We start from the raw sequence: 16,465 nt of genomic DNA on the forward strand, positions 1-16,465 counted from the left end.
GGGCCATGGGCGTTTCCCTGCCACACGCATACCACACTCCCTCCTCCCAGACACACAATCTCAGGAGCCATGAAACATTTTTTCCTCATGGTAATGGGGGTTGCAGTCTGGGCCCCCCCAGGCCCGGCCCTGGTAAAGTGTACCCTTTCCCCCTCCCCACCCATGTGGGGGCTCTGTCAGGGAGAGAACCCAGGCATCCTGGCTCCCAGCCCCCCACGCTCTAACCACTAGACCCCATTCCCCGCCCAGAGCTGCGGAGAGAACCCAGGCGTCCTGGCTCCCAGCCCCCCCCTTCTTGTCCTTCTCTTTCCCCCCTTTCCCGCCTGGCCCCCAAACTATGACCAGGAACCCTGCCCTCCCCCCCCCCCAGCGGCAGGTTCTCCCTAGCTGCAGCTGGGTGGCTATGAGATCATTTCCCAGTCTCGGTAGCTGCTGGGGGCCCCTGAGGACAGCGTGTGCGAGGGACGGCTCCCATCCACCCCAGAGCAGGGGACTGGCTGGCTCAGGGGGGCAGGGAGAGGGGCATGGGGCCTGTCCCGTCTAGGGGGCACCGGCTCCCATCCACCCCAGAGCAGGGGACTGGCTGGCTCAGGGGGGCAGGGAGAGGGGCATGGAGCCTTTTCCCTTTCCGATTTTGTAGTGTCGGTCCCGTTCTGTGGCCTACACATGCATTGAGTTTGTTGGGTCTCAGCCCTGCTCCCAGGAGCCCCACCCCCACCCCCAGCATGAACCCTCCCCCCAGGTGGCAACCCCCCCCCCCCTCCATCCCAACAGAGAGGCCCAGGGATCCTTTTGCCCCTTTCCTGGGGCTGGGGGGGGTGTCACATTGATGGAGGGAGGGGCTGTGCGTGTTGCTGTGTGGATGGGGGAGGTGGGCTCTCTGGGCCGACCTGCCCCCCACCGTGCACACACAGAGCGGTGGGGCCGGAGGCCCCCCCCCCGCCTCCCCAGGGTTTCTGGCCGGCCCGGTGTTTACGAGCGGCTGGTTCCTGGCAGGGGCGAGATGCTTCCTAGCAGCCATTAGTGGAGGCGCATGGCAGAATGCTAAACAGCCATCACAACAAAGGCTGGGGGGGGGGGGCTGCCGGTCGCTCCCCAGAATCCTCCCCCCACTGCCAGCACCCCCAGCCCCGGCCCACGAGGGATCCCCCCCATTCAGCCCCCAGCATCGCAGCCGCCTGGCAAACATTGCACGTAAATGGGTTTGCTAGAGCAGACACCCCCACCACTGCAAGGAGTAAAGTGAGGGGTTTTATGGGGGGGGTGTCCCGGCCGCCCCCTGCTGGTGGGAAGCGGGACTGCCCCGCTATGTGTCCTAGCTCCCGCACTGCTCCCTGCTTGTGGGGATTTCCCGCTTGGCCCAGTGGCAGGGCCCAAGGCCCTTGTGGGAGAGGCTGGAATTCAGGGCTGGGGATCTCAGGACAGGGTGTTCACCGGGTGATGCTGCCCCCGGGGCGGCCGCTCGGTTCTTTCCTGACAGCGCCCCCCTGCCAGCTCTGCCCCCCGGCCCGCCCAGCTCCCGGGCATCGACCCTCTGGGTGGAACAGCTCCTGCACCCAACCCCAGAGGGGCTTAATCCCAGCACCAGGCGAGAGGGTCCCTGTATATCCAGCCCCATGCCCCACCCCAGATTCTCCCCCAGGGGTTACACACACTCCTGGCGCGGGGACAGGGGGCTGGGGGGTGCCCGGGAGGCCGGTTTGTGGTTCTGTGTTTATTTCCAATCTGGAAATTAACAGGATGCAAAATAACAAACAGTCGCCTGGACGCGTCCCGTCCGGCTCCTGGCGCCGAGCCCTCCCCTGTGACTCCCAGATGTGGTGCTGGGCTGGGCCGGCGCCAGCTGCAGGGACAGATACTGGTGGGGGGGGGTCCGTTCTCTGGGGCGAGGGACTCACTCTGTCCCCCCCGGTGGCCGATGCCCCCTGCACCATTGCTCCCGTGACTCCCCCCCGAGTTCACGCTATGGGGGTGGAGGGGCACCCCCTGCATCCCAGGGGCTCTGCCTGGGGGGAGGGCCCGGCTCACGTTGATCACGGCGTACAGGACAGGCTCCTGGGGGGCCAGGCCCCCCCGCTTGACGTGCAGCACCGGGCAATCTAGATCAGCATAGGTGAGTCCGTCGGCACGGGGCCTGGGGGGGGAGAGACAGTCACCAGGGTGTGTGTGTGTGTGCAACACCAACACTTGCATAGAGCCATACTGCACGCACAGACACACACACACAGACACACACACAGCAAGCAGTTCTGATCCCAGCCACCAGGGGCAGCAGGGCACACACACACACACACACACACAGACAAAGCCAACTGTCCCGCACACACAGAGGACAAACACACACACTGCCGTGTTGCACAAGTGCACACAGCCATACGCCTCCCCCTGCCTTTCCCCCCCCCCCCCCAGCCCCAGAGTTGCATAGACACACAAAGGTCAACTTACACCAACTTAGCACACAGACGTGTACGCTTCCCCCCCCCCCCCACACACACCCCCCACGTCCCAGAGAGAGCTGATGTACACAGCAGCAGAGCAGACCCATGCCCTGCACCAGGGGGCGGCAATGCTCCCTCACACACAAACACACACACACACAAACACACACAAACACACACACACACACACACGCTGCTCTGGCATAGTCTGTCCTGTCCAGCAGGGGCTCCGGAGAGCTGCTCTTCCCAACTGGGAATCCAGCAACCTCCCCTCCCTCCCCCCCCCCCCCAAAACACTCCAGCCCACAGAGCCCCATGGGGCAGAGATCAGGGAAATCCCCCCCCCCCCCCCCCCCCCCCCCCGCCCCAGCAGCTGTGCCCATGGAAATCCACTGACCCACCACAAATCTCTGACAAATGCAAATGTTAGGAGGATGGTTGGGGGGCGGGGGGGTCAGAGGTGAGTTGGGGGGAAGGTTTGGGGGGGCATCACGGGGGAGTTTGGGGGGGAAGGGTCAGGGCCTGGGGTGAGTTTGGGGGTACAGGGTCAGTGTGGCTTGTTCTTTGTGTTCTGGGTCTCCCACCCCTCTTCTCTCTCCTCCCCATCCCGGGAGGCCCAGTGGTTGAACCCCCGTTTCTCTAGTGGGGCCCGCGCAGGGCCAGATGGGTGGGGTGGGAGTTGGGCTGCATGGTGCCATGGTGCAGGGGGGGGAGTCGGGGAGTGAGGGGACCTTTGGGGAGGGGGGGGCACTTACCGGGACATTCAGCTGCTTCCCTTTGGCCATGAGGGCATCTGTGGGATAGAGACACCCCCACGGAGAGGGGCTGGGCCCACATCGGGGCCCTGGGCCCAGGCCCCCCCCTTCCCCGCCTCCCATCTGAGCCCTTTGCAGACTGGCCTGCCCGCCACCAGCATACCAGAGTGGAGCAGAGTCACTAGCCCCATGTTGCAGCAGGAGAAACTGAGGCACAGAGGGGGTGGGGGTGCCCGCACGGGGCCGCAGTGAGACAGGGCTGAGATGCCTCATCCCCAAGCGACATGCCGGCTGCACCCCGCAGCCGGCATGTCCTCCCCCACCAGGGACACCCTCCCCACCCCTAGAGATAGGCTGAGCCCCGCCCCCTGCCACACAGCGCCCCCTAGTGCTGCCGGGAGGCATTGGGTCCCCCTCCAACTCCCAGAGGAGAGCGCCCCCTGCTGAGCCCCCGCTTCTGAGCGGTTTCCTTAGCTCGTCTGCAGACTCCGGCAGCCAGACGGCATACACGAGACCGTTATCCCTGGCTCTCCGACCCTGGCCCTGTTCTCCCAGCCCAGGGGGATACGCGCCCAGCTGTGCCCCCACACGGGTGGCTTTGTGGTGCCAGTGAGCAGCACGGCATGCCGGTGTGTGGGGCCCATGGGGTGGGGCTGTGCATTGGGGGGAAGCTCACCCGGGCCCTGCCCCTGCTCCCGGTTTGCAGGAGGGTCATTGACCACGCCAATCTGGCATCTGTCCAGTGACACCCTCCCCCAGCATGTGGAATGAGTCTGTTACCGGATGTTTCCATCTATCCACTGCTCTCCGTTCCCGGGACCCACGTTCCCACAGACCCATGTATGCACATTCCATGGCCCATACTTTCCATTGATCCACTGCCAGATGTTCCCATAGACCCACGGCCGTACCGTCCGCTCCCACTGACCCACGGCCGTATCTTCCCACTGATCTGAGGCCATCTTTTCCTATAGCCGTACATTCCCATTAACCTGTGGCTGTATGTTCCCATGGCCGTCCGTTTCCATTGACCCACGGCCATCCACTCCCATTGCCCCATCTCCATCCGCTCCCACTGACCCACGGCCATCCGCTCCCATTGATCCCCGGCCATCCATTCCCATTGACCCATCTCCATCCCCTCCCATTGACCCTTGGCCATCCATTCCCATTGACCCATCTCCATCCCCTCCCATTGATCCACAGCCGTCCGCTCCCATTGACCCATCTCCATCCGCTCCCATTGACCCGCGGCCGTCTATCCCATGAATCTCTCCATCATCATCTACATAGAAGAACTGAGCCCATCAGTTCTGTTTGATCCCCTTGAAAGGGCCCGAATGGCCCGGTGGGCACCAGAGCAAGAAGCCCTCTTCACTCCATTATTCCATTTCTCCCTCTCACCTTCTCCCTCCATCTCCGTTGGGGACGGATCTGGCTGCTGGGGCCCAGATGGGTCATTTCCCTCTGTGGGGTTAAAACAAGCATCTGCTGGGAGGGGGGAGGAACGGATCCGAGCACCCAAGCCCGGGGGCGAAGGGGCTGAGAAGGTGACTCAGCGTTTGGGCCGCTTCCCCCGCGACCCGGCGTTTGTTACAGCTTTAATTGTCCGGGTCGGTGGGGGGTGAATTCAGCGCTGGGGCCGGTGCTGGCTTGGCAGCCCCTAGGCCCCCAATCCTCTGTGTGTCCCCAGAGAGGGGCAGCTGGGGGAGCACCCCCTGTGAAAGGCCCCCTGCTCTGCAGCTCCCCCCGGGGGCAGGGATTCCCCCTCTCTGGGCCCTGAATCTCCCGCAGCTGCTGCTCCCCGTTAGCTGGGGACCCTCCAGTGACTCTGTTCCCGCTCCCCGTCTGGGAGTCCCCCCTGCTGGGCCCAGGTCTCAGGGCAGAGCCTGGCTCTGAGCGTTCCATGGGGCAGAGACCCCCTGCGGGTCCAGCTGGGTGTGGGGCTGGGAGTGGAGACGCTGAGCCAGGCCCCTCACCTGCAACAATGATCCGCACGGGCGGCGCCCATATGAAGACAGGCTGGCAGCTGTCGACCCCTCCGTCTTCCCATCCGGCCCTGGGGATGGTGAATTCACCCCCATCCCATCAACAGCCAGCTCCGGGATCGGGATTCCATCTTTATACAGAAATAGCCTCCTGCCCCCGCACCAGCACCAACAGCAGATGGTGACAGCTTCCCCAGGGCGATCACCCCGCTGGGGCTGACAGAGATGGAGGGGCTGGGCCGAAGGATCTCTGCGTTCACCCACAAACAGGAGTGAGCTGGGGAGGGGAGACACAAACCCCTCCCCGTGTGCCTGGAACCTGCCCTTAGCTCTCAGCCCCAGGGAGAGCCCCCAAGGATAACAAACCCCTTAGTGCATCTGCAGGAAACCTGTGGGCTGGATTCTGATCTCAGCCCCCTGGGGTCAATCCAGAGTCACCCCTGACTGCCATGGGGGATTCTGATCTCAGCTCCCTCAGGGTCAATATAAGAAGGTTGAGCTGAGTTTTGGGGGGAAGGTTCAGGGATACGTTAACACTAACCTTTCCCCAGCCCCACAGATACTCACGCCCTGACACCCCGCTCCGCCCGGCCAGCCAGCCGCCTGGAAAGGAGACGGGGACCAGCTCCCAGAGGGCTTGGATCAAACACTCTGGTCTCAGATCCTCCCCATGACCGCACGCCCTGATCTCAGATTCTCACCGCCCCCCCCCGATGGACACAGGCCCTGGCTATCTCTGAAACTCACCGAGGAAGAGGATGAGGAGAGCAGATGCCATGATGGAGCCAGCGAGGGGCCCTCAGCGCTGCCACCAAGGCCCCGAAGCCCAGCTCCACCAAGCCCCAAATAAGGAACAGACCTGGTGACTCCAGCTGCCGGACGCTGACGATGTCTCATCTCTTCCTGTGTCCATCACACGTTGGCGCTTATCTGTCGGCCCAATCTAGGTCAGCCAAAGGAAACCGAGGTCTCTGCAACCCCCAGGCAACCCTGGCTCTGTCAGCCTGGCCGAGCGTCATGAAGTTTCAGCTTGTCTGTGTCTCTGTATGGAGGGGGGGAGAGGTCACCCTTAACATACCCTGCAACCTTGGGGAAGGTGCACACAGTTGGGAGCCAGGAGACCCCCGGGTCTGGCCTTCAGTCTTTGACTGACCGCTATTTCCATGCAGATTCCCCACCCCTCTGAATTATTACATTCTCGGATCAAACCTGGCTGGGAATCCAGGTCGGTAAAATTAATAAGTGATCATGCAATTAAAGGACGGGCGCCATAATGCACGTGCACAAGGGGGCAGAGTTAAGGGTGTTTGGGAAACCATAACGCTGGCATTTCCTGGTGCTGGTGGGTTTGACGCTGAAGCCTTCCCTCTCGGCCTCCACACCTGCTCACGTGCGACACAAGCCGGGCACTGTGTGACGAGCGGACGAAATGGGGAACGCCTGGGTTTGTGGCCCCTTGCACCACAGCTGAGCGGTGAGGACGGCTTGACACTGTAACACCTGCTTCTAAGGGTCTTTTCTCAGCACGTGAATTGAATAAACCAGGTTCAAAAGAAAATCAGAGGCAGAGAAATTCCATCCCCTGCCCCCAGTGGGTCACCAGCCCGGAGAGAACCTGGGACCTTCTAGTGCCCCGCAGAGACCCTGTCCCCGGAGCTGAAGGAGAAACGGTGAGTGGGTATGTGGCCGGGCCACTAGAGCGGGACATGACAAGGGCTTTGTTTCTACAGCTGTTGGCTAGAGGGCAGTAGAAAGCTGGGACCAAGATTTGACTCTATTCCCGGCTCTGGCAGGGGAGCGGGGACTAGTGGTTAGAGCAGGTGGGGGTGGGGTGGGGGCTGGGGCCAGGACTCCTGGTGTAACCGTCGTGGTATCGCCCCTCCGGTGCTCACATGCGACATTGGGCTAGGCCGGGACTGACGTTGCTTCAACTGCCCGGCCAAACGGTCCCACAGAGCCTCCTTCAATCAGCCCCTTGTCCCAGGGCCCCCGACCCCACTGCTCCCCAGCCCCCCGGAGCCTTCAACCCCGTCCCCCCCCAATCTTCCAGCTTGCTGCCCCCCTTGGCCTGCGTCACCCCATGTGTCCGCCCACTTTCTACCCTCTGCCCCGTGTCCCCGGACACCACCTCAGCCCCTCCTCCATTCTGCACCCCGCCACCCCACTCATGGCCCCTCCCAGACCCCTGGCTACTCCCCTGTTCTTCCCCCCACCCTGTCCCCCTTCACAGCCCCCCACCAGCCATCTCCCATTGCTCTCCCAGGGAAGGAAGCCCTCGGCTGCCCTCAGTTAACATGGCCGCCCTTTGCCCCCCGCAGCCATCGCAGGGCGGCCATGCTGCCCCCTGGCCAAGATGGTCGACGCCTCGGCCTTGGGGTGGAACAACCCTGCCCCCATGGACTGTCTAGAAGGGCAGGGGGAGGATGAGGGGTGAATGTGGGGTGGGGGGGGGCCTATATGGGGCAGGGAATGTGGGGCAGAGGGGCTGGGAGAGGCGGGAGATGAGGGGAAAAAAAAGAAAAGGAGGGACCCTGAGGCTGTGGAGGGAGTCGGGGGCAGTGAGAGGGGAGGCTGCTGGGGTAGAAATGGCAGTGCAGGGGGCACCAGGCCCCCTTTGTTCCAGGGACCCCCCCCCAAGAAACCTGTCCCCCAGCTTTGACCTTGTGGGGGGAGCCTGTCTGCCCTCAGACTCCTGCCCCCCATCCCAGCCCCTCTCCCCTCAACCCCCCTTCCGACACCCCCAGCCTACTTCCCTCCATCACCCGACTCCACCCAAAGACCCGCCGTGGGGCAGAGATCCAGACCCCGCAGCCTGCTCAGCCCCACAGCAACCCCCCCATAAACCCCCTGGAACCGCCTGCGACAGACACCGAAGAGCAGGAAACCAGGGGAGCCTGGGCAGGCGCTGAGTAAAACGAGGGGTTTATTCCAGCCGCCCCCTGGCCCCAGTCGCAGGGCGAGTCTCTAACAAGAAAATCCCCCCACGTTTGGGCGCCTCCCTGAGGGCACCGAGACGCCGATGACCGCCCTCGAGGAGCGAGCGGGGCTGGGCTGGGGCTGGCACCGGGTCCCTCTCTCTGGCCCGCGCTGCGCAGGACGCCTCCACGGATCCGGGTCCGGCTGGCCGGGGGCTCCCAGCCATGATGGTGAAGCCAATTTTCCTCCCCAAATCCCTTTAAGGACCTGAGTGGAGAGAAAGGGCCAGTGGACCCGGCAGCTGGGGGAGAGTCGGGGCTGATAAACTCTTAATCGATGATGATGCCGGGCTGGGCCGGGGCCGGCTGAGCTGCTAGAAAAGTCCTCTGGGGTGAAGGTCTCCAGCTGCTCTCTGGGCTTCGAGAGGGGAAGGAAGAAACGGGGGAGAAGAGATGCTGGCTCAGAGAGCAAAGGCCCCCCGAGGCGGGTGCAGAAGGAGTCTGATGGGGAGGAAGCAGCGCAGGTTTGGGACAGGACGTAGGTTACCTGCTGGCTGTAGGTCCCTGGGCTGGAGTGGCAGGCGGGCCGGGGTTCCCCTACCAGCCACCTGGGCCGTGGCACAGAGCGGGCAGCGGCGTAGAAGGTTTCTGGGGGACCTGTCCAGTGGGATTTTGACCCCCTGGATGGGGAGGGAGCAGCTGGGCTCCGGAGAATGGGCGTGAGGTCAAGCGGCGAGGGACGGAAGGAGGGGACATCTGCCGGGGCGTGAGCTAATCCCCAGAAGTGGCCGCAAAGAGGTGCCCCAACGGTGAGTGTAACAGCCCAAAACGGGTGGTGGGAGCACCAGCCCGGCTCCTTGATGTTTTGTCCACCAATGAGGCCTCGTTTCTGACATCTTAATTTTGGGTCCCGTGGGTTTCTGCTCCCCCACTTCTCCCATTGCCCCTGGAGTACCCCTAACCCGGCCCTTGAGTTTTATCTGGCAGCCGGTTGGGTTGGACAAACCTTGTCTTTCTGTCTTGGCAACTTTCCCCCAGCGTTTATTCGTCCCGGTTCTCGTGACACTGTCTGAGCTTCTCGCTGACTTATTACGGCTGAACCCACAATGAGGGGAAATTTGGAGGCTCCGTTATCACAGCAGCCGCCCCTTGGGGTGGGAAAATTTGGTGGGCAGGGAGAAGGATGCTCCGGGGGTTTGTGCAATAGAAATACAGGGCCTGGGGAGGTCTAGGGCAAAAGGGGGGAGAGAAAAGGGACTGGGGGGACCCTGCAGCAGAGACAGGAGGGGGACACACCTGGGGGCAGTAAGGGCCGGGTTGCTAGTGCCAGGGGCCAGATGCAGCGTCTCCACATGCATGGGGCTGGGGGCTCTGTCTCGGGGCCTGGCTCGGGGCAGGGAGACAAGCTCTGGTGGTACTGGGGGATTTAACTATCCAGCCGCCTGGATAGGGCCAAACGCACCCTGCCAGGGAGGTCCTGGATGGCTGGGGGACAACGGCGGGTCTCCGAGGGGGAGGCCGTAACCGGGGAACGGCTGGTTTAGCGTCGAAGGGCCCCCCAGGCAGGAGCTGGCTGCGAAGGGGCAGGGGGCAGGTGGGTGGGGTGACCGTAGCTGTGAAAGTCCAGGGGCCCAGCCCTAAGCGAAGGGAGAGGGCAGAGTGGGAGGGGCTGGGAATCCGGCTGGGAAGGGGTCAGTTTTTGGGTGCCCGGCCCCCCAAAGACACAGGCGGCGCCTTCCCCGTGCCAGGCCCTGCTCCGGCCCTGCTCCCCCCTGACAGCCCCGGGCAGAGACCGGCCCGGTGGGGCCAGCGAGTGGGACCCCGGCGCCCTCCAGGGGTTGCTCCGAGCGGAGCCCGACGTGCCCCGCACAGGGGCGGCTCCTCTAGCTGGTGCCCACGGGGCCTGGAGTCGGGGGTTCGATCCTGGGGTGAAGCCGTCAGAGCGGGAGCGGCTGGGGGGGGGATTCTCTGAGGCAGGGGTTTGTGCTGGTGTCTCAGCCCCCAAGGGGCAGCAGCTCGTGCGCCAGGCATATTCTCTTCCCCGCCCAGCCGGATCCAGGCTCCTGGGGACACAGAGAGATGGCGGGTTAGAGGGGCCCGTGTCACGCAAGGTCCAGGCCAGGGGCACTGAAAGGGGGGGTCACCTCACCTAGGGCGCCCCCCCTTGGGCGGCTGTAACAGGCCTCAGCCAGGATCATCCCCAGGATGAGCAGGACCCCGGCGCCCAGCCCCAGGCGGGCGACGTTGGCGTAGGTGAAATCCGGGCGCTCCGGGGTGGCTGCTGCGGGGGGGAAGGAGAGAGTCACTGGGCGGCTCAGACGGGGAGATCAGCCGCTGGTGCTGCCCCGGGAGCCGAGCTGCCATCCCCCCAGTCGGACAGGTCTGGCCCAACCCCCCTCTGGGGGTCTCCCAGGCCTCTGGGGCTAGACCCACACAGAGGAGGCTGCGTCCTGCTGCCCTGGAGGGATGAACCCCAGCTTCCCCAGCAAAGGGGCGCCCCGGTGGGTGAACTGTCCCCTGAGCCACCTGGCACCCCCAGGGCCGGGCCAGGGATTGGGACAGTCAGAGCCCCACATCCCAGCCCCCCAGAACAGGGAACCCCCCAGCTCCCTGTCCCCAGAGGACCCTCTGCCCACCCCCACAGGTGCCTCTGCCCTGGCCTGTCTCCTGTGCCGTCAGCCCATCCCCGGTTGCGTGTTGGGGGAGGCTGGGTTGTCGCCCCTGCCCCCCCATGGTGCCCAGGGCCCTCAGGTACCGAGGGGCAGCAGAACATCTATTGGGGTGGTTCAGGGGCCCCTGAAAACCCAGTGGGGGGAGGCAAGAGCAGAGGGAATTCTGGGTAATGGTCACCCTTATTGCCAGGGGGACGTCATGGGGTCCAAGAACAGGGTTATTGTCAGCCTCCCTGCACCCAACTGGGCCCAGTCCCCCCTCCCCCCAGATTCTGCCCCACCCCTGGGATCCCCCCACAGCTTCCAGCCCACGACCTGCAGGGCAGGCGGCGTTGGGTGCCAGGGGGTGAGGGAGGGGCAGGGAGGCTGTCTCTCCATTCCCCCCCCCAGTGGTGTCTGGGCCCCACCCATCCAAATTCACTGCCCCAGTCCCACCCAAACAGCCCCCGCCCCCGGGCACCACGAGCCTGTTTCCAGGGCTGGATCGATGGCGATTCCATCACACGGCCCCGGTACCTGGCCCCGTGCTGCCCGGGCGGGTGGGAGCCGGCGCCGCTCCAGGCTGGGTTCTGTCGGTTCCCCCGCGGGAATAAAACCTGTGTCCATCGGGGAGGTGGGAGGGGCTGAAACGGCGACTCAGCGATCGCCCCCCCGCCATGACTCAGCATTGATCCCCAGTGTTATTCCCGGGTGGGGGGCGGGATGGAGTTTAGTGGCTAGGGGGGTGCACGCCCTCCCGCCCGGTTTTCCGTCGCGGTGGAAGGCCCGGCGGTGCAATTCACACCCGGAGTGACATCGGAGCAGGTCTGGGCGCGGTTGTGCCTGGTTCGGAGGAAGAACGGCCCCGTTTCTGTGGGGCTTGAGGAGATCTTGTCTACCGAACGCAGCCGGATCAAACTAAGAGGCGCTCATTCCGGCAGAGCAGACTTGCTCTGAAATCCCCCGCGGGGGCTGGGAATCGCTCGGGATTTCTAATTTCTCTTCCAGCTTCCAGGGAGACCAGGTCTTAGCCCAGCTTTCTCTCCATCGCCATGGGTGATCCCATCTGTCCGCCCCCCTACGTTCCCATGGACCCACATTCCCATGGCTGTACGTTCTATGGCTGTACCCTCTGACCCATAGCTGCCCGGCCCCATGGATCTCTCCATTACCCTTTACAGAGAAGAATTAAACCCATCAGTTCTGTCTGAAGGGACCAGCCCCCTTCTGAGGGCCGAATGGCCTGGTGGGCACCGGAGCAAGAAGCCCTCTTCACTCCATTATTCCATTTCTCCCTCTCACCTTCTCCCTCCATCTCCGTTGGGGGCGGATCCGGCTGCTGGGGCCCAGATGGGTCGTTTCCCTCTGTGGGGTTAAAACAAGCATCTGCTGGGATGGGGGAGGAATGGATCCGAGCACCCAAGCCCGGGGGCGAAGGGGCTGAGAAGGTGACTCAGCGTTTGGACCGCTTCCCCCGCGACCCGGCGTTTGTTACAGCTTTAATTGTCCGGGTCGGTGGGGGGTGAATTCAGCGCTGGGGCCGGTGCTGGCTTGGCAGCCCCTGGGCCCCCAATCCTCTGTGTGTCCCCAGAGGGGGGGCTGCTGGGGGAGCACCCCCTGTGAAAGGCCCCCTGCTCTGCAGCTGCCCCGGGGGGCAGGGATTCCCCCTCTCTGGGCCCTGAATCTCCCGCAGCTGCTGCTCCCCCTTATCTGGGGACCCTTCAGTGACTCCGTCCCCGCTCCCCAACCAGCCGCCCTGCTGGTGGGCTCCGGGTTCAGAGCGGAGCCTGCCTTTGAGCGTCCCATTGGCCCCGAGGCCCCTGCGGGTCTGGCTAGGTATGGGGCGGGGAGCGGGGATGCCGAGCCGGGCCCCTCACCTGCTACCACCAGCTCCATGGGGTCACTGGGCTCCGACCAGACGGGCGGGTCCGATTTGGTGCAGTACTGGCAGCTGTACCTCCCTGCGTCTCTCCGGCTCGCATTGCGGATGGGAAACTCAGCCAGGTCCTCGGCAGGCTCTGCCCACCGCCGTACGGCCCCATCTCCAGGTTTATACAGGAGGAACCTCATCCCCGGATACCGACACGCACACCGGACGGTCACGGCTCCCCCGGGGACGATCCGCCCGCTGGGCCACAGGGAGATGTTGGGTTTGGGGTAGCTGAGAGCTGCAGGCAGGTGGAGACAGGCCGTGAGACACAGACCCCGGCCCCCTGGCCCCAGTGACAAGGCAGGTACAGGGACCTCCAGGGAGAGAATCTCCTGGATGTTTTCGCCCTCAATCCAAGATCGAGAGAGCTGTGCTAGCAACACAAGAAGACACCAGCCCTTCCACCCCTCCGTGGGGCAACATCGCTGAGCCATCCGCAGTGAGCCATGGAGGGGTGGGCTGGGCTCAGAACAACGAGGGACCAATTGCCCCGGAACAGTCTCCTTACCTCCTCAAATCTGTTTTGAGATTTTCCCTTTCTGTTTTTAGCAGTTTGCTGCACACCGGACTGTGCGATATCTGCTTTTCTCTCTCTCTCTATGCCACCACCTGATGGCGAACTTCCGTCTCCAACGGAGGCGTGTGGTTGACCCGTCCGGTCACAGCTCTGAGGCGCTGCTGTACTATTGTCTGAATTCACTCTTGCCCATAAAGGCAGTTTTACATTCATGAAATACCAGAATCTGGAATTAGACCAGACGGGGCACGTAAACCCGCCCTTCGACGGTCCCTTCGGGGTTCTTCCGGCTTCAGTCTCTGGACGCCCCAGTGTGGAGGAAAAGTCCTTAGGATGCTTCGTTGTGTCTTGAGCAGGGGGTTGGACTAGATACCTCCTGACGTCCCTGCCAACCCTCATCTTCCATGAGCTGAGTTTGCTGTTCTGTGAGGGTGACCAGCTGTCCCAATTGTTTAGAGACCGTCCCCACATTCCTGTCACTGCACCTGAAGGTCCTTCGGTTTGTCCTTACTATGCTATGGACCTACCATAAATTCATGATCCCTCAGCGGCTGTTAGCCACGCTGGGCAGGGATGGCTGTTTGCCAGAGGCTGGGAATGGGCGACGGGACAGATCACTCGATGATTCCCGGTTCTGTTCATCCCCTCGGAAGCACCCGGCTTTGGCCACTGCGGGAAGACAGGGTCCTGGGCTAGACGGACCCTTGGTCTGCCCCAGTGCGGCCGTTCTTATGTTCTGCACTTTTTGCTACGGCTCATTTCCTCCTCACTTCCTAAGCCGGTGTCTCTTTGATCCCAGCTGAGTCCTGCCGCATTGCATTCTGCTTGCCTTTCCTCGCAGTTTTCTAACCATTTCTCGGGTTACTTAGAGACTCTTCGCTTCTTTTTCCTCTTCTTTTTTCACTGCCCGGTTCTTCCTTTAACTTTCCCCTTATGCCTGTTTTCTCTCTTGCTGTCTGCTCCTGTTCCTGCCAGCTCTGTCCCTTCTGGACGGCCTTTCTCCCTCTCAGCTCTGCCCTTCGAGGACACAACTCTGCCACCGGGGTCTCAGTCCACTAGCTCGCTGCCTCCTTTCATTTCTGGTGCCGGTTGCTGGCTATGGGTGGCTCTTTCCCAGCGCTGGGCAGCCTCTCTACAAACTACCAGCCGTTTCAGCCGGGAGCACTCCCGGGGGTGTGGGCGGGGGCTGGTGCCTGCTCTCCCCACTGTTTTTTCTCTCTCCCCACAAAAAAAAAATTACTATCCTGGGCTGAGCTCACCCCCCTTCAGCCGCCTGGGAATCCTTGGGGTTCTCCCCACGGCCGCTGTTTCCAGGCTGCGTCTGAGCAGCCAACCTGTGCAGTCCTGCTCCTCTTTACACCCCGCAGCCCCCAGCCCAGGTGGGGCATTACACTGCCCGCCAGGGGAGGCATTCCCGGGCTGGGGCACGGTGCCGGCTCAGCAGCCCTGACTCCTCCCTGCATCCACAAAGCGGGCTCAGCATGGGGGAGCTTCCCGCTGGGATAGGCCCCCCCAGCTCTGCAGCTCCCCCTGGGGGCAGGGGTCCCGCCTCCCTCGGCCCCTGAATTTCCAGCACTGTTCCTCCTCCCGGCTGGGAGCCCCCAGTGACTCCGTCCCCGCTTCCCAGCCGCTCATCCCCTCTGCTGGGCAGAGGCTGGCTCTGAGCATCCCATTGGGGCCGAGACCCATGGAGGGTCCGACTGGGAGTGGAGACACTGAGCCGGGCCCCTCACCTGATACCGTCAGCTCCACGGAGCCGCTGGGCTTGGACCAGACGGGCGGGTCCCATTTGGTCCGATAATAGCAGCTGTAGTTCCCTGCGTCCTCTCGCCCCACATTGCGGATGGGAAACTGAGCCAGGTCCCCGGCTGGCTCCACACTCTGCACCGCCGTCGGCTTTCCAGCTTTGTACAGAAGGAACCTCCTGTTCCGCTGCGGAGCCTGACACCGGACAGTCACGGCTCCCCCCAGGCCGACCCGCCCGCTGGGGCTCAGCGAGATGGAAGGTTTGGGGTAGTAGGTCTCTGCGGTGAGAAGGAGACGGGCCGTGAGACGGACCCCGGCACGGTCACTGCGCCCCGTCCTCGCCGGGCAGAGACGGGGAGAAAACCCAGCCAGAGGAATCCCTCCGAGATTCCTGGGAGCTACGCCTGAAACTTCCCCAGGGCCTAAAATCCAGAGCACCCCTCTGCACCCCTCTATCTACTAACCGGGCCCCCCAGCCTCGTGCCTCTCCTCCCCATCCCTGCCCCATGGGGTTAGACCCATGGGTCCATGTAGCCAGTATCCTTCCCTCCTCCCGCCTGCACCCCCCCCACAGATGAATACACCGCAGCCAGGTAGCTGCTGTGCTCTGGCTCCCTGGCCGGGCATCCCCTCTGCTGGGCCCAGGACTCCAGGCAGAGGCTGGCTCTGGGGGTCCCATCAGCGCGGACACACACAGAGCCGGGCCCCTCACCTGCAACCGTGATCTTCACAGAATCGCTGGCTTCCCACCAGGAGAACAGCATCCATGCGGAGATTGGCAGCTGTAGACCCCTCCGTCTTCCCGTCGGGCGCTGGGGATGGTGAATTCACCCTCGCCCCCATCAACATTCAGCTCCTGGATTTGGTTTCCATCTTTATACAGAAATAGCCTCCAGCACCAACACCGACAGCGAATGGTGACGACTTCCCCCGGGGCGATCACCCCTCTGGGGCTGACAGAGATGGAGGGGCTGGGCCAAAAGTCTGCGTTCACACACGAACAGGAGTGAGCTGGGGAGACACAAACCCCTCCCCATGTGTCTGGAACCCGCCCTTCGCTCACAGCCCCGGGGACACCCCAGGGCTGACGGACACCTCAGGACATCTACAGGAAACCCATGGGCTGGCTTGTGACCTCAGCCCCCTCGGAGTCAATCCAGAGTCACCCCCAACTGCAACAGGGGCAGGGCAGGTTTTGGATCTCAGCTCCCCAGGTTAATCCGGAGTCACACCTGACTGCAAGGGGGGCAGCGCTGGGTTCTGACCTCAGCCCCACCGGGGTCAGTCCAAGGAGGTTCAACTGAGTTTTGGGGTGAAGGTTCAGGGCTCAGCTCCTCTTTTCCCCTCCTCCTCCCCACCCCCCATCCTTAACCCTAAGCTTTCCCCAGCCCCAGAGATACTCACGCCCCGACACTCCGCTCCATCCAGCCAGCCAGCAGCCTGGAAAGGAATCAACTCATTAGAAACCATATCTCAGAGCAACTGGACCCTGCGCCTTGGGCTCAGATCCCCCCACGGACACACA

The sequence above is a fragment of the Emydura macquarii genome, unplaced genomic scaffold (assembly GCF_026122565.2).
Source record: "Emydura macquarii macquarii isolate MOO-44397 ecotype Brisbane River unplaced genomic scaffold, CSIRO-AGI_Emac_v2 contig_1386, whole genome shotgun sequence".
Lineage (NCBI taxonomy): Eukaryota > Metazoa > Chordata > Testudines > Chelidae > Emydura > Emydura macquarii.